The sequence below is a fragment of the Pogoniulus pusillus genome, chromosome 42 (assembly GCF_015220805.1).
Source record: "Pogoniulus pusillus isolate bPogPus1 chromosome 42, bPogPus1.pri, whole genome shotgun sequence".
NCBI lineage: Eukaryota > Metazoa > Chordata > Aves > Piciformes > Lybiidae > Pogoniulus > Pogoniulus pusillus.
In genome coordinates, this window is record NC_087305.1 from 2,900,213 (window position 1) to 2,924,980 (window position 24,768).

The following is a 24,768-nucleotide window of genomic DNA, read 5'->3' on the forward strand; positions in this document are numbered from 1 at the left end:
CTCCTGCTCCCTCTCTGCTGAGCTGCAGGACTCCCTGCAGCATTTGTATTCCTGTCCTCTGCTGCAATCAATCCAGAGGAGATCCTATTGCTGCTGCTCCCCTCTGCAAACATCTCCACAATGGAGAGGGATTTCCAGAATTAGGTTTTAGTCTGTTCTGTAACCACTGATCTCTACAGGGATTAATGCACTTGAAAAAGGACCAAATATTACAGCAAGATGAAATTCACTTAAAGGCAGGAGATGAAAGGAAAGGACTTGTCTGATCATACACATTGGAGAGTGCCTCCTGTTCTCTTCTCAGCAACAGATGTAAAACAAGGGGAAAAAAAGCAGGGCATGAGGCCTCTCTGGGCCCCTTAGAAGTGGTTGAGAACAGCAATTTCCCTCTCCTGGAGGAAAGGAATGGGAATGCTTTAACTCAGCCTCAGCACTACATGGTTGCTTGAAATAGAGGCACTGACTCTGTCTGATCCCCAAAAGCAGCAGGGCCACAGATCAGTCTGGGTGACAAAGAACACTCCTGACATCATTTGTCAGCAGCAGAGCTGCAGTGACAGGAGGTGGCTGGGTGAAAGGTGAGAATGGCTGAGGTGCACTCAGACAAGTTCCAGCACCTCTGCATGCAAAGCACCACTGAACAGAGCCAGAGGAGCTCCTGAATCTCTAGCAGGGGTGATAAGGAAGGAGACCACCCTCAGCCCCTGACAACAGCCCCAACACAGCTGGGGGGCTCCAAAGGAGCCATCAAGAGAGGAACAGGGTGGCAGATCCCACTGCTGACTGAGCTCCTGGCCAGCAGGACATGATCTGAGATCACAACAAGTACATGAGAGCAGAGGAAATGATCCCTTCTCTGCCTAGCAGCTCTCCTAGGCCAGGTATGAACCTTCCCAGCTGAAGAATTCAATTTTACTCTCAGGTATTCCAATGCCATCATAGATGTGTCACAGACAGCCCTTGAGTGCTGTCAGAAGTGGCACAAAGTGGGCTTGAGGTAAATGAGGAACCTCAGAACTCTCCTGCTATTTTAAGAGACATTTCCTGTAGACTTCAGCAGCAGAAGGGAAGGAAAAAACCAACCTTAAGATGGCAAACAGCACCAAAGTCAAGAGGAAGCCTCACACTGTGCCACCACTGCCTGTCACTTCTGCTACAGCACTTCCTAAACAAGCCTCAGGAGCCTCCCACGGCCACAGCACAGCAGCCTGCCACACTCACTCTCCACCACAGCACAGATATCCAGGACCTCCTCTCACCCCAAACATGCTCTTCAAAGCAGCACCCCACAGGCTGCTCCCAAGAGAAAGGATCAGCTTGGGCCACCAAAGACCTTCAGCACCACCAAGGCCACAGCAGACAGAGTCTTTCCCTAGCTGAGGCAGTAGAACATGTAAGAAACTTGAACATCCCTTACCTGGGTGGCAAACCCTGCAGCTGCTCCTCAAAACACAACCAACCTCCAAGCCTGCCCCCAGCCCCTCCTGGGGCACTGATTAAATATCTGTTTAGAGAAGGAGCAGAACCTGCTGACACAAAGCATCTGCAGCACCTGGGCTTTCCCTGGAGGTCTCCTGCATCCCTGCTAATTGAGCCAAATCCTGTTTAGTTGCTGTAATTTGGTAAGTGCCTTTTGATTGCTTACAGCTGCAGGAGCCTGTGGGGTTTAGGGCTTTGTGCACCTTAGTTTATTACCCTTTGGGCAAATATTGCCCCCAGTTGATACTGTAATGTGTTGCAGCAGACCACACAGGGCCCATTGCTGCCTCTCCAGCCACTGATATCACAGAAGACACTGTCGGTGTGGCTCTATTAGCAAATACATCACAGTGCAGCCCAGCTGCCAGCAGAGGCTCTCGGTGGGGCTGCCAGGATGATATCCTCACAGCAAATGAAGCAGGAGAGAGGCTGGGATGCTGCAAGTGCTTATTGCATAATTTGTCACCAGAAGGAAGCAAGAGTGATGGGACAAAAGCCATGAAGAAAATCAATTCCTTCACTGTGCTTCAACACTTCCTAAATTTGGCTAGCCAAAAGTTGTTTCTCCTCAGTCAGAGGGACCAGTGAGGAGTCCACACCCCCAGGGCTGTGCCTTCACAGATGGACCAGTGAGGAGTCCACACCCCCAGGGCTGTGCCTTCACAGATGGACCAGTAAGGAGTCCACACCCCAGAGCTCTGCATTCACAGAGGGACCAGTGAGGAGTCCACACCCCAGAGCTGTGCCTTCACAGAGGGACCAGTAAGGAGTCCACACCCCCAGGGCTGTGCCTTCACAGATGGACCAGTGAGGAGTCCACACCCCCAGGGCTGTGCCTTCACAGAGGGACCAGTGAAGAGTCCACACCCCAGGGCTGTGCATTCACAGATGGACCAGTGAAGAGTCCACACCCCCAGGGCTGTGCCTTCACAGAGGGACCAGTGAAGAGTCCACACCCCAGGGCTGTGCATTCACAGATGGACCAGTGAGGAGTCCACACCCCAGGGCTGTGCCTTCACAGATGGACCAGTGAGGAGTCCACACCCCAGGGCTGTGCCTTCACAGATGGACCAGTGAGGAGTCCACACCCCCAGGCTGTGCCTTCACAGATGGACCAGTGAGGAGTCCACACCCCCAGGCTGTGCCTTCACAGATGGACCAGTGAAGAGTCCACACCCCCAGGCTGTGCCTTCACAGATGGACCAGTGAGGAGTCCACACCCCCAGAGCTGTGCCTTCACAGATGGACCAGTGAAGAGTCCACACCCCCAGGCTGTGCCTTCACAGATGGACCAGTGAAGAGTCCACACCCCCAGGCTGTGCCTTCACAGATGGACCAGTGAGGAGTCCACACCCCAGGGCTGTGCCTTCACAGATGGACCAGTGAGGAGTCCACACCCCCAGGCTGTGCCTTCACAGATGGACCAGTGAGGAGTCCACACCCCAGGGCTGTGCCTTCACAGATGGACCAGTGAGGAGTCCACACCCCCAGGCTGTGCAGGGCTGTGCATTTACAGCAGAGCTGTGAGGATAGGTTGGAGATGAGGAAAATATTCCTTGTTGCAAGAGTGGTCAGGGGCTGGAACAGGCTGCCCAGGAGGTGGTGGAGTCCTCAGCCCTGCAGGTGTTCAAGAAAGCACTTGGGGCCATGGTTTGGTGGCCATGGTGGGGTTGGGTTGCTGGTTGGGCTGGATGATCTTGGAGGGCTTTTCCAAGCTTAAGAATCGATGATAAGAAAGGCAACAACATTCCCAGCAGGAAAGGTCCTTCCTGTGTATAGAGAACAACTGAACTGCCCCCAGGAGGTGGATGGAGAACTCCTGTGGGTAGTTTGTCACCATGGGGCAGAGCTGAAGGACCTTTTCCCTAACAGTTCACCACAAGTCACTCTATTTGTAGGCACTAATTAGACTCATGTCTGAACAGGAGGGCCAGGACCTGGTTGGCTTTGACGTCCTCCAAGCCAGCTGAGGGAGATGCAGGAATTGCTGCTGCTTTGCTGCTGCTTTGCTGCCGCAGAGCTCACCCAGCTGCAGCACCTTTCCTAAGGGAAAGGAAGCAGACATGGACAGCAAAGGGATCTGTTAGTGTACTCCAGTGGAGTGAGAGGAGATTACAGGTCACTTCCATTACAGCTAATTAAGCTTCAGGTAATTAATTTGACACCTGGCCCCACACCTCCCACTGCAGCGCTTTGCAGCGGAAGGCTCCAGGGCTCTGCCTGTGTTGTCTTTGCTCTCCAGCACGACCTCAGTCAGTGTCTGAGCCCTGTCCTGGTCCCCCAGGAGGTGAAACAACAAACCTAGATCTGTCCAGAAAGACAGCAGGGATGAATTTGAAACCTGAGCTCAACCATGAGCCAGCAGTGGGCCCCTGTGGCCAAGAGGGCCAATGGTCTCCTGGGGTGCACTGAGAGGAGTGTGGCCAGCAGGTGAAGGCAGCTCCTGAGGGGTGGGTGCTGAGAAGAAGGGGCCAGGCTCTTTGCCCTGGTGCCCAGTGAGAGGCCACCCAGGGCAGGCTGCACAGGATTGTGTCCAGGAAGGTTTTGAAGGTCCTCAGAGAAGGAGACTCTGCAGCCTCTCTGGGCAGCCTGCTGCAGCTCCCTCCAGCACCCTCCCAGTAAAGAAGCTTCTCCTTAGGTGAAACTCCCTGGGTTCTGGTCTGTGCCTGTTGTGCTTTGTCCTACCCCTGGGCACCATGAGCCCAGCCCCATCCTCATGACCTCCACCCCTTAGCTCTTGCTGAGCACTGAGCAGATCTCCTCTCATGCTGCCCCACAACACAACCACACTTCCAGTTCCAGATCCTTGTGTTCAGCCACTCTGAGACTCTCTCAGGACCAAACACTCAGCTGACAGAGCTAGAAGCATTCTCACTGCCTCTCTCCACTCTAAGGCCCTGCCATCTGGATTGCTCTGCCACCTCGGTGGCCTGGTCACGCTGATCCAATTGCCCTTAATCTGCCCAGCCCTTCCCTCTGCACTCCAGGCAGGCTCTCAGCTGCCCCAGCTCAGCTCACATCCCTTAATCCCTGGCACTAAATGCACCAAACAGATGAACCATGTCCAGTTCTGGCCAGCTGAGAGTCACAGCATGTCCTTGGGACTCAGCACACAGCAGAAAGCTCTTGCTTCTGCATATGGTTTTTAATGGGATTCAGACAATGCCTGACCCTTCTCAGTGCTCCAGGACTGCCTGAGCCACACAAGCAGGCTCCCTGGCAGCTGGTGGGCAGAAGCTGCTGTCCCACCCCAGCCTCACTGCATCCAGGACCTGCAGATGTTTAACCTTTTACAAGCCCACAGAGGAAGAGAAGAGCCAAGGCTTTGCCAGCCTCTGCTGCTGCTGGCTGCTGCTGCAATTTAATGGTAAATTAAAGTGGCAATTTAATGAAAGCAGAGCTTGTTTCACCCAGGGAAAGGTGGCTGAGGGCAGGAGCTGGCTGGAAAGATGAAACCTCCCTGGGCTGTGGAACACCTGTGCTGTGCAGGGCAGATGGGCAAAGCTATCCTGACCCTTGCCTGAGTCTCTGCTGCACCACATCCCCCAGCTCCTGTGCTGCACTTACAGCTCCTCTCTTTCCATCTCAGTGACCTCATTAAGATTTAAAAGTTTATATTTATTTAGAGTTGAAGTTAATTTATTTTATTAATGGCTAAGACAGCAGGAAGCATCTCAGCATCTCAGATGGAAAATTAAGAGCTCTGTTGTGATCTGCATTAGGAAAAAGCTGCTCTCTGTACCTCAGCCTGGAGACTCAGCACCTTGAAGTGGCAGCTCCTAGGAAACTCTGCTCATTTCCACTTAGTTGTAGCTGTTGCTGCTGAGTAGCTAATCCCATGGCAGCTCACACAGCGTTGAAAAGCAGGCACAGAATGCTTAGGCTGGAGAAGACCTCCAAGGTCACTGGGTCCAACCAGCAACCCAACACTGCCAAGGCCACTGCTCAACCACATCCCTCAGCACCACACCTGCACAGCTCCTGAATCCCTCCAGGGCAGCCTGGGCCACACCAACACATTCACTGCAGGGAGTTTTCCTCATGCCCAACCTGAACCTCCCCTGGTGCAAGTAGAGGCCACTGCCTCTTGTCCTGTCCCTTGTTACTAGGAGCAGAGCCCAACCCCACCTGGCTCCAGCCTCCTCCCAGGGACCTGTAGAGAGTGATGAGGTCTCCTCTCAGCCTCCTCTTCTCCAGGCTCAGCATTCCCAGCTCCTTCAGCTGCTCCTCCCCAGCCCTGTTCTCCAGATCCTTCCCCAGCTTCTCTGGACCCACTCCAGCCCCTCAATGTCCTTCTTGGAGTGAGGAGCCCAAAACTGACCCCAGGATTTGAGGTCTGGCCTCAGCAGTGCCCAGTACAGGGGGACAATCCCTGCCTGCTCCTGCTGGTCACACCATTGCTGATCCAGTCCAGGCTGCTGGTGCCCTTCTTGGCCTCCTGAACACAGCCTGGCTCACCTTCAGCCACAGCACCTCCAGGGCCTTTTCCACTGGGCAGTTTCCAGCCACTCTGCCCCAGCCTGGAGCTTCCATGGGGCTGCTGTGGCCCAAGTGCAGGGATTCTGCCACCCTTCACAAAATGGCAGCACACAGCTTGGTGGCTTCACCCCCACCCTGCCTTGAGCTGGGCTCAGCACAGCAGCAGCTCAGTGCTTGGCACTTCAGGCATTGGTCACTCGTGGAAAAGGTGACAACAACCCAAGGAGCTGCTTCTCCTCTGGCACTGCCACGCTGAGCAAGTCAGCCCTCTCCTTGGGCATCTTAAGCACCATCTGTCCACACTGAGAATCCCTTTCTACAACTTGCTGAGCCTTATGTCCCTTGCTCAAAGTCAAAGGGCTGCCTGCACGGGGAGCAGTGGGCAGAGTGCTTGCCTGGGAGCTCGGACTGCTGCCAGGGCTATGCAATTACTGCACACCTCTTTAATCCTTGCTCAGACTTAGAATCATAGAATCAGCCAGGCTGGAAGAGAGCTCCAAGCTCAGCCAGTCCAACCTAGCACCCAGCCCTGCCCAACCAACCAGACCATGGCACTCAGTGCCCCAGCCAGGCTTGGCTGCAACACCTCCAGACACAGCCACTCCACCACCTCCCTGGGCAGCCCATTCCAATGCCAATCACTCTCTCTGCCAACAACTTCCTCCTCACATCCAGCCTCAACCTGCCCTGCCACAGCTTCAGGCTGCGTCCCCTTCTTCTGTTGCTGCTGGCTGCCTGGCAGCAGAGCCCAACCCCACCTGGCTACAGCCTCCCTTCAGGCAGCTGCAGACAGCAATGAGCTCTGCCCTGAGCCTCCTCTTCTCCTTCAGGCTTGAGCTACCTGAAATCAGACTGAAAATCTAACATTGTAATAAAACTCCAAGTGGGAATTGCCCTTCCAGGGCAGGTTCTTGATCCCTCCTGCCCACACTTGCTGCCAGAAAGAGCCCAGCCACAGCAGTCACTCCTGGGAGCTGCTACCTGAAGAGCTCCAGGAGAGTTACAAACAGGCTCTCAAGACTTCAGAACATCTAATCACTGGCACTGTTCTCACTCTAAATTCTCTCATTGTACATGTCATTTCCCAAAGCTTCCTTTGATCTCCTGTTCTTCATGTTCTTGAAGATTTAAAGAGCTTTCTGTGCTGCAACAACAAGGTATTGATTGCTGCACGGCGCCGGGCGGGGAGCTGGCGGAACTCAGGCGCTGGAGCTTAGTTTATGGCCTGTTAATAGAGGCTCAAACTTGTTGGTCCAACTTCTGCCCCCAGGAAGATCTGACCCTAAGAATAAAAATACAACTTCCATGGTCCTCAGTGTCAGCTGCAGTGCTTGAAGTATGCTCAAGGGACACAAAAGTGAGTAAGTATGGAGGAAATCTTAAGAACCTGGGGAGCTGGGGGTGCTGGCAGAGAGGAGCTGCAGAGGAGGCAGCAGTGCCCAGGTGGGCAGCAGAGCCAATGGCATCCTGGGCTGGCTCAGGAGCAGTGTGGGCAGCAGGACAAGGGAGCTGCTTCTGCCCCTCTGCTCAGCACTGCTCAGGCCACCCCTTGAGTGCTGTGTCCAGTTGTGGGCTCCTCCATTGCAGAGAGATGTTGAGGTGCTGGAAGGTGTTGAGAGAAGGGCAGCAAGGCTGGGGAGGGGCCTGGAGCACAGCCCTGTGAGGAGAGGCTGAGAGAGCTGGGGGGGTGCAGCCTGCAGCAGAGGAGGCTCAGGGCAGAGCTCATTGCTGCCTGCAGCTGCCTGCAGGGAGGCTGTAGCCAGGTGGGGTTGGGCTCTGCTGCCAGGCAAGCAGCAACAGAAGAAGAGGACACAGCCTGAAGCTGTGCCAGGGCAGGTTGAGGCTGGATGTTAGGAGGAAGTTGTTGTCAGAGAGAGTGATTGGCATTGGAATGGGCTGCCCAGGGAGGTGGTGGAGTGGCTGTGGCTGGAGGTGTTGCAGCCAAGCCTGGCTGGGGCACTTAGTGCCATGGTCTGGTTGGTTGGGCAGGGCTGGGTGCTAGGTTGGGCTGGCTGAGCTTGGAGCTCTCTTCCAACCCTGCTGGTTGTATGATTCTATGCTCACTTGGTTGCAACTCCTCTGCCATGGGCAGGGACACCTCACACCAGACCAGAGTGCTCATGTCCCCATCTAACCTGGCTTTCAACACTGCCATGATTGCAGCCTCCACAGCCTCCCTGGGCAGCCTGTACCAGACTCTCACCCCCCTCACACTGAACAACTTACTCCTCAGTTCCACTCTCTCCCTGCTCTGCCTCAGCTTTAAACCAATGCCCCTTGGCCTGCCTCTAGACACCCTTAGCAAAGGTCCCTCTGCAACCTTCCTGTAGGACCCTTCAGGCTGCCTTCAGGCAGGCAGCTTTAAGGTCCCCCTGGAGCCTTCTCTAGGCTGCACACCCCCAGCTCCCTCAGTCTGTGCTTACAGCAGAGCTGCCCCAGCCCTTGCAGCATCACTGTGGGTGTGCATTGCTGTCACACAGCCCTGGAAACCTGCAGCTAAGAGGCAGGGATGTTGAGGGACTTCCTTCTGATCACACAACAATTGGTTACCAATCTCCAGGAGAAACTATTTGGGAATGTCTGGATAAAGGAGAACACTTCAGAGTCAGGATGCAGGGAGTTACACCTCACATCTCTCTTAAGAGCTTGTGATCATCTCTCTCCTAATATCTTAAGAACGATGTGAGGTTAAGATCTTCCTAAGATCTTAAGAGCCTTTCTGCAGCACATTGATTCCATCTCTCATTAGAGGAACAAGCAACCAAAGCATGCTTCAAATGAGAAAATTAATTCTCCAAACCTCAGGATTACCCCAAAGAGGAAATGCAGAGAATTAGGTATTAAAATGCAAATTTGTTTTAATGCTACATCAAAGTTAGACGGCACCAAAGCCAAGGGATTATCCTGCTTGCTGACTGCAAGTGATCCTGCAGCCTTTTCTTCTCTTCAAAACCCATCTCGGAGCAGCCCCAAACGGCTGGGGACAGGCTGCCTGCTTTGGCTGAAGACCTGGATTTAGCCCCAGCTGTCTCCAAAGTGCTTCATTTTAATAGTGACTAACTGTAGTCCTTCATGTCTTCAATTAGCTCATTAGAGCCCTTCAAGGAGATAAATGGCTTCTGGAGCATGCCTGGGGGGTGGGTGTGTTCCAGCCACTGCCTTCCCTCCCTGCTGCCTCAGCTAGAGCTGAGCTGCTGAAACATTGCTCACACAGAGCCCTGAATGCACTGGGCTGGAACCTCCAAAGCTCCTCCAGTCCAGCGCCCTGCAGCCAGCAGAGGCATTCTCCTCTAGAGCAGGATGCTCACAGCCCCATCTGGCCTCACCTCGAAGGTCTCCAAGGATGAGGCCTCCACTGTGTTTGTGGGCAACCTGTTCTAGTGTTCCACCACCCATAGAGAGCCCCCCAGGCCAGGCTGATAACGAGGATTGTTCTGACCTGCGTGCAGGACCCTGCACTTGGACTTACTGAACCACCTGAGCCTACTTCTGCAGCTTGCCCAGCTCCCTTGGGATGCCATCCCTCTGCCATGCCAGCTGCAGCACTCAGCTCCAAGCCCTTCCACCTGCAGCCATCCTGTGGCCATCAACCATCACAGCCTCCTCCCCTGCACAGCCCCAGAGCACCCACAGCTGGCAGGGTCTCCAGGTGGAGATCCAGCCCCCCACTCAAAGCAAGCATGCCCACAAATGGCAGTGGCTGCCTGGTCCTTGCTCCTCTGCTCATCCTGAGCTGCAGCCAGCTGCAGCCACAGCCTAAAGACTCATGCAGGGACAGCACTCAGTTGGGATGGGGGCAGGAAGGGAGTTCGCAGCGACAGCGAAGCACTGAGCTAATTTCGGGGGGAAACCCAGCCCACGGGGCCAGTTGTGCCCGGGTGGAGCTCTCCAGCAATCAGCAGTCAATTCTGCACTGCCTTTTTTTGATGCCAGAGTGACTCAGTTACCAGCACTAATGATCCCCGCGGTGAATGGCAGCATTTGAGCTATTCAGGGCAGCACTGAGAGGACAAAATGCTTTCTAAAAACCTAACATTCTATCCACCTCTCTCCCTTCCCCCAATAAAAACCCATTCAAAGAGCATCCTTTGAGACACGCTGTGGCAAAGGAGCTCCATTTTCACTGCAGGCTAATGACAGAGCCTTGCTGACACTTTAGAAGCACTTTCACAGTACCTACAGAAGACTTATTTCAGGGATTTATTAAGTCTCTGAAGTGACATCTTCTTAGGGAGAGAAAAACTGAAAGGGTCCTCCTCTGCATAGCTCCAGCAGGCATCACCAAATGCTGATTTAGGGTAACCTTTCTAGAGGTGCTCTTATGAACACCATCACCTTCCCAGTATCCCCAAGATCCACTTCTTCAGCCCACAGGAAGCCAAAGTTGGCACAGGCTGCCCAGGGAGGTGGTGGAGTTCTCATTCCTGAAGGTACTCAAGAAATTTGTGGCCATGGCATTTGGAGACAGAGTTTAGTGGCCACGGTGGGGTTGGGTTGATGATCTTAGAGGGTTTCTTCAACCCATAAAATTCCATGATTCTGTGATTCATCCAAGGGTTGGACTCGATGATCTTCAAGGTCTTTCCCAGCCACAAGGATTCTGTGATGCATTAACAAGTGGGAAGCAGCAGAGGTGCTCACTTTTAACCCCTGGCTGATTGACCTGCTCAGCTGCCAAGAGTGGGATGGATTCCTCCCCTGTGTGCTGCACTCTCCTGGCACTGAGCACTCAGCTGTTTACTCAGGTGTGCAACTGAGACATCCAGAGATGCACAGCTGAGCTGCTTCCAACTTGGCCACAGAGCTGGAGGCAATGTCTGGCAAAGGTTCCCCCCAGGACCACACAGGAGTTGGAAGGAAGCAAAGGGAGTGAGAGCTGAGTGCTGAGTGTTTGCAACAACCCAGCAGGAACATCAGAAGTCTTTCCATGGGTGTTGGCATGAGTCAGGTGCAGCCTTTGGTGCTCCCTTTGGTGCTGGATCTCCTCAAGGACAGCAGCACTGTCCAAACTCTTCAGTTTCTCATGTTCCCCCCACCCCTGCACTCCAAAGCAGCTGATTTCTCCCAAATATTTAATCATTGGAAGTTTCATTGTAATAACACCTTGAGGGTTCTCCCAATTAACTGAACAATAACTGTATCTTGGGCTAATAAATGTTCAGCTGTGGGCCCTGGATTTATTGGCCCAGGAAAATGGTTATTGCCTCATAAACAGGAAGCAGCTTCAGGTGATTTAATGACTCATGTTTCTCTTGCCCTTCTTCACTTTAATCTCATAAACAGTTGAGATGAGAAAGAGATTAAAAGGGAAGGAAAAAGCACCACAGCCCAGCTCTCCACTGGCAATGGCTCAGTGACAAAGCTGTCCTCATCTGCCTCTGAGGAGCCAGGCCACAGAGCTGCAGGAGGCTCTGGAGGTGTCCTCAAGTCAGCCACACAGTGCTGGCTGCTTGGCTTTCCAAACCCACCTGTGTGCTCTGCCCTGGCTGCCCCTGCTCTGGCAGGGGAGTTGGACTGCATCATCTCACCACCGGGGAGGTGGTGGAGTCGCTGTCCCTGGAGCTGTTCAAGGCAGGACTGGACGTGGCACTTGGTGCCATGGTCTGGCCTTGAGCTCTGTGCTAAAGGGTTGGACTTGATGATCTGTGAGGTCTCTTCCATCCTTGATGATACTGTGATACTGTGATCTCCAGAGGTCCCTTCCAACCCCTCCCATTGTGTCATTCTGTGCCTCTGAGACCCCCTACAGTGGCAGCCTTATTTCCAATTAATATCTCTCCTGTCCCTGAAGAAGAAATGATACCTTTCAGAAAGAGTCATTAATATTGATGAGCTTTACATATGGCTAGTTAGTATTCAAAGTGTTTCAATTTGTTAAACAGAAAGAGTTTCAACCATTCATTATGTTCTGGCCACTCAATTTCCATCAAATTGAATAAAGTAATGTGTTGGAACAGGGTGATGCGTGGGGACCAAAAATATCTTCCCTCTTTCTGCCTTCAAGCAGATCAAAAATGTCTTGTTCAGCCTTTTTTCCCCTTTTTTTCCTGCTCCATTTGCATGGCCTGAGTTCCTGCCATGGAGGGATGTTGTTAGCAAAAAGGCAGGGAAATGCAAGGGACGGAGCCAGAACACCTGGAGCAGTGCAGGGTGCTGGGATCCTGGGGTGGCTTAGGGTGGAAGGGAGCTCAGAGATCACAGAATCATAGAATCAAGCAGGTTGGAAGAGAGCTCCAAGCTCAGCCAGCCCAACCTAGCACCCAGCCCTGCCCAACCAACCAGACCATGGCACTAAGTGCCCCAGCCAGCCTTGGCTGCAACACCTCCAGCCACAGCCACTCCACCACCTCCCTGGGCAGCCCATTCCAGTGCCAATCACTCTCTCTGACAACAACTTCCTCTGAACATCCAGCCTCAACCTGCCCTGGCACAGCTTGAGGCTGTGTCCCCTTCTTCTGGTGCTGGCTGCCTGGCAGCAGAGCCCAACCCCACCTGGCTACAGCCTCCCTGCAGGCAGCTGCAGGCAGCAATGAGCTCTGCCCTGAGCCTCCTCTGCTGCAGGCTGCACCCCCCCAGCTCCCTCAGCCTCTCCTCACAGGGCTGTGCTTCAGGCTGAGGGCCCTGGGGCTGCTTAGTCTGGAGAAGAGAAGACTGAGAGGGGATTGAATCAATGTTTGGAACTCTCTGAGGGCTGGGGGTCAGGAGGAGGGAACAGGCTCTGCTCACTGCTCCCTGAGATAGGAGAAGGAGCAATGGATGGAAGCTGCAGCACAGGAGGCTCTGCCCCAACACAAGGGGGAAATTCTTTCCTGGAAGGGTCCCAGAGCCTGGCACAGGCTGCCCAGAGAGGTTGTGGAGTCTCCTTCTGTGGAGCCTTTCCAGGACTGTCTGGATGTGTTCCTGTGTGCCCTGAGCTAGACTGTGTGGTCCTGCTGTGGCAGGGGAGTTGGACTGGACGAGCTCTTAGGGTCCCTTCCAACCCCTGACTGATTCTAGGATTCTATGATTCAAACTTACAAACCCAGAAGAATTCAGCTCCCTAGAAACTGAAGTCAATTCCAGCCAAACCCAAGACAATATCTGTCCAGGAACACTACTTCCACTCCCTTGAAAGCAAAGGTCACTTTCTGCATTGACTGCCATGAGCAGTGGATCTGATCTGAAGTGATCTGGCTAAAAGGCATGTAAATGCAGCTGTCATTCTGGAGCTCATTAATCCCTCTGATTTGCCCTTTGGATGGCTCGAATTCCTTTGCCTTGCTGCTCTCCCCTTGCAATGCCTCCACAATCCAAGGCAAAGATCTCCTCCTGACACCCCAGCCAGGCAATCACTGCACCAGTTGCAGCAGTTCTTAGGAGGAGATGCAAATACAAATACACTTTAAAGCTTTGATGTGAACCCCAAAATGATAGTTTGGTGTTTTTTTTACCCAACCCCTCCACCTGTGTCATTTGATCATCTCATGCATGCACAAAGCACACTCAGAGCTATCCCCCAGAGCAAGCTTTTACTTCTCCCCATGAATTTGGGTTATTTTCCCCATATAAGCAGAGTAAGGCAAGCCTGAGCTACAGTCACCTTGAGCCTCACTGCCCAGCAAATGAAACGTTTAGATAAACTCTGACCCTGTGACATAAACTCTGCACACTCATAGCATCAGTCAGATCCTGGAAGGCCACAAGAAGGTCACCTGGGAGCCTCCTCTCAACTCTTTCAGGCTGTGCTCACAGCAGAGCTGCTGCAGCCTCTGAGCATCCTCCTGGCCCTGCCTGGACACTCTCCAGCATCTCCACAGCCCTCTTGTCCCAGGGGCTCCAGAGATGGATGCAGGACTCCAGGTGGGGTCTGAGCAGAGCACAGCACAGCAGAGGGGGAGAATCCCCTCCCTGGCCCTGCTGGCCACACTGCTGCTGCTGCAGCCCAGGCTCTGCTTGGCTCTCTGGGCTGCAAGTGCACACTGCTGGATCCTGCTGAGCTTCTCCTCCAGCAGCACCCCCAAGTCCCTCTCCTCAGGGCTGCTCTGCAGCCACTCCCTGCCCAGCCTGGAGTTGTGCTTGGCATTGCCTTGACTCAGCTGTGAACACAGAACTGAGGCTGGATTTGGTGCTCTGGTAGAAGAGAGAAATAAAAGATTGCCCTCAGAGTGCACCACAGCAAGGTGGGACAGGCACAGCACAGGCTTGGGTTCTCCTTGAGGCTTTGAACAAGCAAAGGCTGAGGGAGCTGGGGGTGTGCAGCCTGCAGAAGAGGAGGCTCAGGGCAGAGCTCATTGCTGTCTGCAGCTGCCTGCAGGGAGGCTGTAGCCAGGTGGGGTTGGGCTCTGCTGCCAGGAAACCGGCAACAGAAGAAGGGGACCCAGCCTCAAGTTGTGCCGGGGTAGGTTGAGGCTGGATGTTAGGAGGAAGTTGTTGTCAGAGAGAGTGATTGGCACTGGAATGGGCTGCCCAGGGAGGTGGAGGAGTGGCTGTGGCTGGAGGTGTTGAAGCCAAGCCTGGCTGGGGCACTTAGTGCCATGGGCTGGTTGGTTGGGCAGGGCTGGGTGCTAGGTTGGGCTGGCTGAGCTTGGAGCTCTCTTCCAACCTGCCTGATTCTATGAAAGCAGTGGAATGTATGAACAACCAGGGTGATGTGAGCAGGTTTGGAGGGTGGGGGGAGTAGGAGGAGCTGCAGAAGCCAGGAGCTCCCTGCACAGCTCCCCAAAGCACACAAAGTCTGAGGGCACACCAAAATTAAGGCTGCATTTGGAAAACTAATCTAACACACAGGCTTGGGTTCTTCTTGAGGCTTTGAACAAGCCAAGCAGTGGAATGTATGAACAAAAAGGGTGATGTGAGCAGGACTGGGGATGAGAGTGGGGCTGCAGATGCCAGGAGCTCCCTGCACAGCTCCCCAAAATCCGGGGGCACACCAAAATGAAGGCTGCATTGGGAAACCTAATCTAAACACTGCTGATAATGAAAGGTTCTGATCTGGCACTGCTGAACACAATCACAGCTTCATGTATGTCAGCCAAGCAGCCAGATCCACATCTCCAATGCAGGTGGGGCTCTTTATTTCCCCTCCTCCAAGTACCAGAGAGCAGCTTAACCTCGCCGGTGCCGCTTAGCTGGGGCACAGAGACATAAAAAGTAGGGTTTTTTTTCCAGAAAGTGGTAATTAATTTTCTACAGAGGCTGAAATCACTCTGCCTAAAGCAAAATCGTTCTGACATTATTAAATGTCACAGTGCAGTTAAAGCACAATTATAAACTAATTCACAGAATAAATCTCATTAGTTTCCTGAGGCCTTATGAATAAAGTGAAAGGAAAAGGGCTCTGTGGTTGACTTTCATCTCAGCTTCCCTGAACAGATACACAATCAAAAAGCAGAACATTTTCATAATTACAGATGATTAAACCCAGATATTTTGGAGAAACAGGTAGGTAGCACTGCCTGCTGCATGTGTGTGTGTGTGTGTGTGTGTGCTGAGCAGTGGAAGAGAGCTCCTCACCTGCCCCCTCCACCCCGGCGCTGCAGCACTCTGGCTCCACGCTGCTGGGCTAGTTTGAGCCTAGCTGGGATGTTCTGGTGAGAGGGATTAGATGCTAGGCTGTGGCAAGGGAGCAAAGGTGATGGCTGCTGCACTCAGAGGCTTGCTGAGGTGTAGAAAAGCAAGGACACAAACACAGATAACAGAGCTGCTCTCTGGCTTTTGGGCTGCCTCCCTTCTCTCTCTCTAAACTGCTGTCTGTGTAACTAATCCTCTGCTTCCTAACCCCCCTGGCCGATTCTCCAACCTCACCTTGAACACAGGGCAAAGTCTGGGGTAAGGTAAAGGGGTGGGAAGGAGGTGGAAGGGTGCTTGGGAGCCCTTCAGGCTTGCTGAGATGTATAGAAGCAAGGACACAAACAGAGAGCTCTGGCTCTGGCTGTCTCCCTTCTCTCCCTAACCTGCTGTCTGTGTAACTAATCCTTCTGCTTCCTAACGCCCCCTGGCCAACTCTCCAAACTTACTTTGAATGTAAGGCAGAGTCTGGGATAAGGTAGAGGGGTGGGAGGGAAGTGGAAGGGTGGCTGGGAGCCCCTCAGGCTTGCTGAGCTGTACAGAAGCAAGGACACAAACACAGATAAGAGTCTCTGTCTGCCAGAGTCAGTGTCTGTCTTCTCTCCCTGGGCTTCTGCTGCTCTGCCTGCATCTCTGTAACCCAACTACTCCTTCTGCTTTCTAAAGCCCCTGGCCAGTCCTCCCAGCTCACCTTGCACATAAGGCAGACTCTGGGATAAGGCAGAGGGGTGGGAAGGAGGTGGACACTCCTGGGGAGTCTGGTTTCTGGGAGGGGAGTTGTGTTTCTGAATCACTTTTGTCTGTTTCTGTCTATAGTTGTAGCTGTTGGAACTCTCTGCTTGTATACTGTGCTAAACTGTAAATATAAAGCTCCATCCTTTAATCTCCAGCTCAGCTGAGCCTAGCCTGGGTGATTTTCTCAAGTGTGGGGGCAGGTAACACCCAAACCATCACAGCTACCTTCCTCACATTGATGTCAGCTCTGCTCCAGAGGCTGTGAAGCTGCTGGAACCCAAGAAAGCAAACTTCAGGTCTCAGCAGTTCAGAAAGCAAAGGCTTCAGGGGCAAGAACTGATTGTCAACAAAGGGATCACAGAATCATTAAGGCTGGAAAACCCTCTGAGATCACCCAGTCCAACACCAACCCAGCACCACCAAGGCCAATGAATCATGCCCCCAAGTGCCATGGCCACAGGTTTTTTGGACACCTGCAGGAGTGGGGACTCCTCCACCTCCCTGGGCAGCCTGTGCCAGTGCCTGACCCAAGAATGAAAAGCAAACCATGCAAAATATCACTTTGAAGTAGCTGATAGGTTAACCAAGAAAAGCAGCTAGCTCAGTACCTGGCACTTGTGGGTTTAGCACTTCTAAAGGCAGAGGTAGTGGAAGCAACAAAAAATCATTGAATGGTTTAGGTTGGAAGAGACCTCAAGAATCAATCAGTTCCAACCCCCTGCCATAGGCAGGGACACCTCCCACTAGAACAGGTTGCTCAGGACCTCATCCAGCCTGGCCTTGAACACCTCCAGGGAGGTGTTCCACAACCTCCCTGGGCAACCTGTGGCAGTGTCTCACCACCCTCAACCTGTGCCAGTCTCTCACCACTCTCACTGCAAAGAACTCTTTCCTAACATCCAGTTTCAATTTCCCCTCTGCCATTTCAAACCCATTCCTCCTCCTCACCTCATTCCAAGCCCTTGTCAACAGTCCCTCCCCAGCCCTCCTGGAGCCCCTTTCAGATCCTGCAAGGCTACTCCAAGGTCTCCTCAAAGCCTTCTCCTCTCCAGGCTGCACAGCCCCAACTCTCTTAGCCTGTCCTCCCAGCAGAGCTGCTGCAGCCCTCTCAGCATTTTGGTGGCCTCCTCTGGACTGGCTCCAACACTTCCATGTCCTGCTTGTGCTGGGGGCTCCAGCACTGCCATCAGGACTGCAGGTGGGGTGTGAGGAGAGCAGAGCCAAGGGGCAGAATCCCCTCCCTTGCCCTGTGCCCACACTGCTCTGGCTGCAGCCCAGCACAGGGTTGTGTCTGGGCTGCACTCACACTGCAGGCTCCTGTTGAGCTTTTCACCACCCCAGCCCCCCAGGTCCTGTTCCTCAGGGCTGCTCTCAGCCATTCCCCACCCAGCCTGGAGCTGTGCTTGGGACTGTGCCCACCCAGGTGCAGAAGTCACCTGCATTCCATGCTCCTATGCTGTTTAAGGTGGCAAAAGCAGCTAAAACCCCACAGACCTTAGAACTCAGAAGTCTCCCATTCTCAGTGTGTGGTGGCAGATCTGCCTTGGCATCATCACAGCCTACTGCAGGAGAGGCAGCTCAGCCTGGAGTTGTGCTTGGGAAATGGGGGAAGTTTTTGCTATTTTAGCTGCTACACTTCCTTAAAATGTCTTCAGATGTATCACACACTCCCCACAGGGACACAACAAAGCCAGCAGGGACTTACTGGTCTGAGCTTTCTCAAATCCTTTACTTCACAGAACCCTACAATGCATCGGGCTGGAAGGGACCTTCGAAGGTCATCCATCTGTATTTCCTTGCTTCTGCTCTCTGCACAGCTTTCACCTCTACACTAAGACACTGAAGAGAACATTTTCCACGGGGACAGGTGCTGGGCTGAACCCAGATTGTTATCTACCTGAGAGATAAATGAAATTGTGCTGGAAAATCAGGATGACTCAAAGCGGCTGCTGACGGCAAAGCCTCGCCCTGCTGAGTTGATGACTTGGGATTTATTTCCCTGAAGCCTTGCTGACAGACTCCTGTACAGCACTTTGCTGAGCTCACTAACATGAGGAGAAGGTTTATTGGAGAATTCAGGAATTGTAAAGACATCCAATCTCCCTGCTGGATTCAGTTTCAAAGGACTAATTTGCTCCTCCTGGGCAGCAGGCACACACGCGCCGTGCCGGCTCGCTTTGTTTAGCTAGGGATGAACTGCCTGGGACTGGGAATTTGGCTTTGATTCAATTACTGCTAAAGGCTAAGCAGCTTATCCTTAGCTTAGCTGAAGCAGAGATCCAGCTGGCCCACAAAGCCCAGGTGACAACTGGAGTTCAGAGCAGAAAAGATGGATCCAAAATGGTCTTCAGGCCACCGAGAAAGACAAAGGCTGTTGAGAGATATCGATAAGGAGCATCCTGGGGTCTGGAACACTGGAGTGAGGTTCAGGAGATGGGATCTGGACTCCTGCTTGTGTTACAGACTGCATAGAAATGAATCACAGAATGTCAGGGGCTGGAAAGGACCTCCAAAGCTCATCCAGTCCAATCCCTGCCAGAGCAGGATCACCTATACCAGATCACACAGGAACACGTCCAGGCAGGGTTTGATTATCTCCGGAGAGGGAGACTCCACAACCCCCCTGGGCAGCCTGTGCCAGGCTCTGTCACCCTCACAGGGAAAAAATTCCTCCTCAAACTCTGTTCTGCTCTTCCACTGCCATACAACAGCACAGGAACAATCCTCAGCCATAGGATTCCAGAATCAGTTCAGTTGGAAAGCCCTTTCAGAGCACTGAGTCCAACCATTCTCTAACTCTACCAAGGCTGAACCATGTCACTCAGCGCCACATCTCTGTGGTTTGCCCTGAGTTGCAAAGTCAGGAGAAAGAAATTTAGTTAAACTCCAGTCCAAGCTTTTAAAGTTTGATTCTAGTTTCTTCTCCCCACCTAGATTCCAAGGCTGCTGGGAACCAGTTAATTGACTTTCTGGTCCATGAAGGGAAGAGGGGGGCAGGAGATAACCCTCAGCCAGCAGATGAAGGCCGATGGCAAGTGCAAGGGTGATTAATTTATCTTCAAAGCCAACACAGATTCCTGCTCCAGGAGAACTGCATAATTAACACTGCAAGGGGAGCTGCAGCAAGCAGCACTATTGATGAACCTGTCCTGCAGGTAGCAATTGAGATTCGGAGCTGACAGCTCTCTGGATGCAGATGAGCTCCGCTCCATGGCTGGAGTCCACCAGCACCAACCAAGCAGCCAGCCCCAGAACTGCAGCAGGCAGCAAGCTCTGGAAGCAGGTTGGGGTGGCTGCACCTCAACAACTAGGGAAGAGTTTCATAGAATCATAGAATCAGGCACCACAAGGAGCAGCCAGTGCCAACCCCCTGCCATGCCCAGGGACACCCTACCCTAGAGCAGGCTGCACACAGCCTCAGCCAGCCTGGCCTTAAACACCTCCAGCCATGGGGCCTCAACCACCTCCCTGGGCAACCCCTGCCAGCCTCTCACCACTCTCCTGCTCAACAACTTCCTCCTCACCTCCAGCCTCACTCTCCCCACCTCCACCTTTGCTCCATTCCCCCCAGTCCTGTCACATGCTGGTATCCTAAAAAGTCCCTCCCCAGCTCTTTTGTAGCCCCCTTCAGATCCTGGCAGGCCACAAAAAGGTCCCCTGGGAGCCTCCTCTGCTCCAGTCTCAACAGCCCAAACTCCTTCAGTCTGTGCTCACAGCAGAGCTGCTGCAGCCCTCTGAGCATCCTCCTGGCCCTGCTCTGGACCCCTTCCAGCATCTCCACATCCCTCTTGTAATGGGGGCTCCAGCACTGGATGCAGTACTCCGGGCAGGGTCTCACCAGAGTGGAGTTTCTCTCTTGCAAGGATGATTCCAGCCCTCAACTGCACTGGGGGTAGCTCTCCCATAAATAATGTTGTTAGTCAGCAGATGTTAAGTACAGTCACTGGGCTTTTGTTTCTCCTGTTCCCCAACTCTGTTATCAGTCAAATGAACCAAGGTCAGAGATGCACCAAACAAATGATGCCTGGAGCAGATAACTCAGAAGTCAGCAGTGCTTAGAGACTGATAATTAAGGTCTGATCTTTTGCATATCAGACACTTGGAACAACAACAGTGCACAGTGTGGGGGGGAATTCAATCATAGAACCATAGAATCAAGCAGGTTGGAAGAGAGCTCCAAGCTCAGCCAGTCCAACCTAGCACCCAGCCCTGCCCAACCAACCAGACCATGGCACTAAGTGCCCCAGCCAGCCTTGGCCTCAACATCTCCAGCCACAGCCACTCCACCACCTCCCTGGGCAGCCCATTCCAATGCCAATCACTCTCTCTGCCAGGAACTTCCTCCTAACATCCAGCCTCAACCTGCCCTGGCACAACTTGAGGCTGTGTCCCCTTCTTCTGTTGCTGGCTGCCTGGTAGCAGAGCCCAACCCCACCTGGCTACAGCCTCCCTGCAGGCAGCAATGAGCTCTGCCCTGAGCCTCCTCTGCTGCAGGCTGCACCTCCCCAGCTCCCTCAGCCTCTCCTCACAGGGCTGTGCTCCAGGCCCCTCCCCAGCCTTGCTGCCCTTCTCCAAACACCTTCCACACTTTGACTTCCCACACCACACTCAGGGGCCCTCACAAAGCAAATCACTACTGCTAGCTATGTTCTGAGAAGCGTAAGGGAAGTTATCTGTGGACAGAACTACACAACTTCATGGAAGCACTTCATTATCAAACCCCAAACACAACCTGTCTTGGGCACATTTTAACCCAAAGCCTTTAGAAACAGGGTGTAGAAGCCATGCAAGGAGTTCTCAGAGACAGCTTTTGCTGGACTGCCTAAGGTTTCAGACACCATGTAAATGCAGAACATTCATGGGGTTGTTGTGCCCAAGTGAAGGGACCAGCACTTTCCTTGTTGAACCTCATCCCACTGGCCTCAGCCTATCAATCCAGCCAAGCCAGTCCGTCTGTAGAGCCTTTCTACCCCCCAGCTGATCAACATGCTCAAGTCAGCTCAGTGTCATCTGCAAACCTCCCAAGGCTGCCTCCATCCCCTTGCTTAGATCATCAGTTTGGAGGGGTCCTTGGACCTGCTGTTGAGAGCTCTGTAGAAATCCAGAGGATCATTTTAAAAACTCAAAATGCAAGGAATATCTACAGAGTTTCCTCTTCCTAGTCCACACCTACATGGAATATTCAGCTCTGCAAGAGCCATCTCCAACAGCCACTTGAGCTTCTGCTGTGCAGCAGCCAGCCCCGGATCAGCAGCAGCACTGGGTGCAGCCTGAGCACACAACCCCCCTCTGCCAGCTCCAGTTTCCAAGCATGCTTTGGTTAAACAGACCAGGCTGGCCTGCAGGCTTCCCCAGCAGTTTGAAATGCAGGTCTGCTCCCTCCTGGCAGCATGCAAATGCTTCTCCTCCACTGTCTATCAGCAAGCAGCTGGGTGTGTGTTCTCCCAGGCAAGCAACAGTCCCTGGCAGCTTTTACCTGTTGTTGGCAGAAATCAGTTCCCAGGTTCTTCAGGAAGCGAGGTACATGGTGCCTGCTGCATTCCTCTCCTCCAGAGCAGCCCTTGAGGTGCTGAGCATGTCCTTGACTCTCCTGAGTTCACTAGGGAAGGAGCAGACACAGAAAGTCAATGATATTTGTAGTTAGCTGAGACAACATTCCAGGAGGAAAGGCGCTGGTTGGGAGCACTTTGGTTCACCAGGCTGAGGAGAGCTGGCACTGCTATTTTCTGCCTTTGTGGAAAACCAAGAAGCTGCTGGCTCTGGTACAGTCACTTCAGCATTTTACACGTGGGGGAAAAAAAAAGAGGGGGAGGGGGGAAGATCAAGAAAAAAGCCCAAGCAGAACCTGCTCAGAGCTTCCCAAACATGCTCCTTTGTCAGCTCCAACAACCTGTGCGGGAGCCAAGGACCTGCAGCACTCATCAGACAGATGTGCATTTCAGCACGGAGCAGAATGCATGTTTTCAAGCTGCTGGTTTCCATCTGATTTGCTATTCAGCTCTGCTGGCACCCACCAGCAGCTGAAAATGAAGGCTTTTCCAGAAACTCAACTTTGCTGCTCATTGTGGAGTTGTTCATGTGCAACAAAACAGGAGAAGCATATGGGGGCGGCACGCCAGCGCTCCCTGAGCAATTCCCCTCCTTCCACATCCCTCAAGAGCTCCTGGTAAAACACTTTGAAATAGGAGGTTGGCAAAAGGACACAAAGCCAAAGGTTTCTAGAGTGTGTCAGGTGTGCTAGAGAGGAAGGACACGGTCAGGAGAGAGCTAATCTGAACTGTGTTCAGCTGCCAGCTGAGATCAGAGCAAGGAAGAAATTCACAGACTCATAGAATGGAGTGGAAGGGACCATAAAGATCATCCAGGACCATGAAGATCATCCAGGACCATAAAGATCATCCAGGACCATGAAGATCATCCAGTTCCAACTCCCTCCCACCAGCTCAGATTGCTCAAGGCCTCATCCAACCTGGCCTTGAGTACCTTGTGCTAGCTGGAGGCTAACTGGAATATTTTAATGAGAGAAATTAGATGCTAGGCTGTGAAAGGGAAACGAAGGAGATGGCTGCTTCACTCATAGGCTTGCTGAGATGTATCAAAGCAAGAACACAAACACAGGTAGGAGAGCCTCTGTCTGTCAGAGTTGGTGTCTGTGTTTTCTCCCTGGGCTTCTGCTGCTCTGCCTGCATCTGTGTAACCCAACTACTCCTTCTGCTTCTAACCTCCCTGGCCAATCCTCCCAGCTCACCTTGCACATAAGGCAGAGTCTGGGATAAGGTAGAGGGGTGGGAAGGAGGTGGAAGGGTGGTTGGGAGTCCCTGCTGGGGACTCTGGTTTCTGGGAGGGGAGTTGTGTTTCTGGTCCACTTTTAACTTGCCTACTTCTATAGGCAAGTTAATGTCTGTCTATAGCTGTTAATATTTGTGATGTACTGTAAGTATCTGCTTGTATCTTGTTCTAAGCTCTGAATATAAAGCTTCATGCCCTAACTTCCAGCTGGCTGAGTCTAGTCTGGGTGAATTCATTGGGGGGGGAGCAGCAGATAACTCCCAAACCATCACACACCTCCAGGGAGAGGGCATGTACAACCTCCCTGGGCACCCTGTGCCAGTGCTTCCCCACCCTCTCCATCAAGAATTTCTTTCCAATTTCCAGCCTAAATCTCCTCTCCTCTCCTTCCACATGCTCAGATGCCTCTCCTCTCCTCTCCTCTCCTCTCCTCTCCTCTCCTCTCCTCTCCTCTCCTCTCCTCTCCTCTCCTCTCCTCTCCTCTCCTCTCCTCTCCTCTCCTCTCCTCTCCTCTCCTCTCCTCTCCTCTCCTCTCCTCTCCTCTCCTCTCCTCTCCTCTCCTCTCCTCTCCTCTCCTCTCCTCTCCTCTCCTCTCCTCTCCTCTCCTTCCACACGCTCAGATGCCTCTGGTTCCAGAAGCACTACCCAGGCCCCAAGTTTGGGTTAGAATTTAAAGGTTATCTCTCTCCCTCCCCCCCCAAAATAAAAAGCCCAGCCATATGTAAGTCAGAAATTCACCATGAACACATAGGATGGTATCAGTTTTATTCAGGGTGACATTTTTCACTAGACTCCAGTAATTGGATTAAGTTTTGGGATACAGCTGTCTCCTGCAATTGAGAACTCTCCCTAAGCTGTCATTTACAGAAGGCACTCCTCCAGATTTCCCATGTGGGCCTTCACGCTTGTAATGTGAATAAATAATGCTCCTAAACTTCCTTTCAGCCACAAAGTGATCTGAAAATTATCACTCTGCTCATGCAAAGCCTCTCCTGAATCTAACGAGCTGTCAGGAGTTGGAAGCTGGCAGCACAAGAAAGGTCATCAGTGGGGGCAAGGAAATGAAAAGCTGAGCAACAGATTCTCATGGTAGGAAGAGGGGGGGAAAAGCTCAGGCATTCTCTCTGCTGGTTTCCTCCATGCTATAAAACACTGCTTTGATTCCTTCCAGAAGGCTTTGTCAAAATGCTGAAGCGTTGATGAGATGTGAAGGGAAAGATCTGGGCCTGGAACACAAACCCTGTGAGGAGAGGCTGAGGGAGCTGGGGGGGTGCAGCCTGCAGCAGAGGAGGCTCAGGGCAGAGCTCATTGCTGTCTGCAACTACCTGAAGGGACATTGTAGCCAGGTGGGGTTGGGCTCTTCTCCCAGGCAACCAGCAATAGAACAAGGGGACACAGCCTCAAGTTGTGCCAGGGGAGGTCTAGGCTGGATGTTAGGAGGAAGTTCCTGGCAGAGAGAGTGATTGGCATTGGAATGGGCTGCCCAGGGAGGTGGTGGAGGCACCGTCCCTGCAGGTGTTCAAGAAAAGCCTGGATGAGGCACTCAGTGCCATGGTCTGGTTGACTGGATAGGGCTGGGGGATAGGTTGGACTGGATGAGCTTGGAGGTCCAACCTGGTTGATTTTATCATTCTATGATCTAAAGGTTTGAGGTGCACCTGCTTGGGCCCAGGAGTTTGGGGGTTTGGCAGTAAGAGAGCCCCAACTCTGCCTTCACAGGTAGGAAAAGGAGCCTGGGTG

General features: G+C 52.9%; 1 protein-coding gene across 2 annotated transcripts in view; it reads right to left on the minus strand.

Moving 5' to 3' along the window:
- Positions 1 to 21,899, minus strand: part of LRRTM4 (leucine rich repeat transmembrane neuronal 4) — a 472,503-nt gene extending 450,604 nt beyond the window's left edge. For both annotated transcript variants that reach the window (XM_064175477.1, XM_064175475.1), the window contains exon 1: positions 21,716 to 21,899. The gene's annotated coding sequence lies outside the window, so the exon portion shown is untranslated. The remainder of the gene's footprint in view (positions 1 to 21,715) is intronic.
- Positions 21,900 to 24,768: the final 2,869 nt, after the last annotated feature.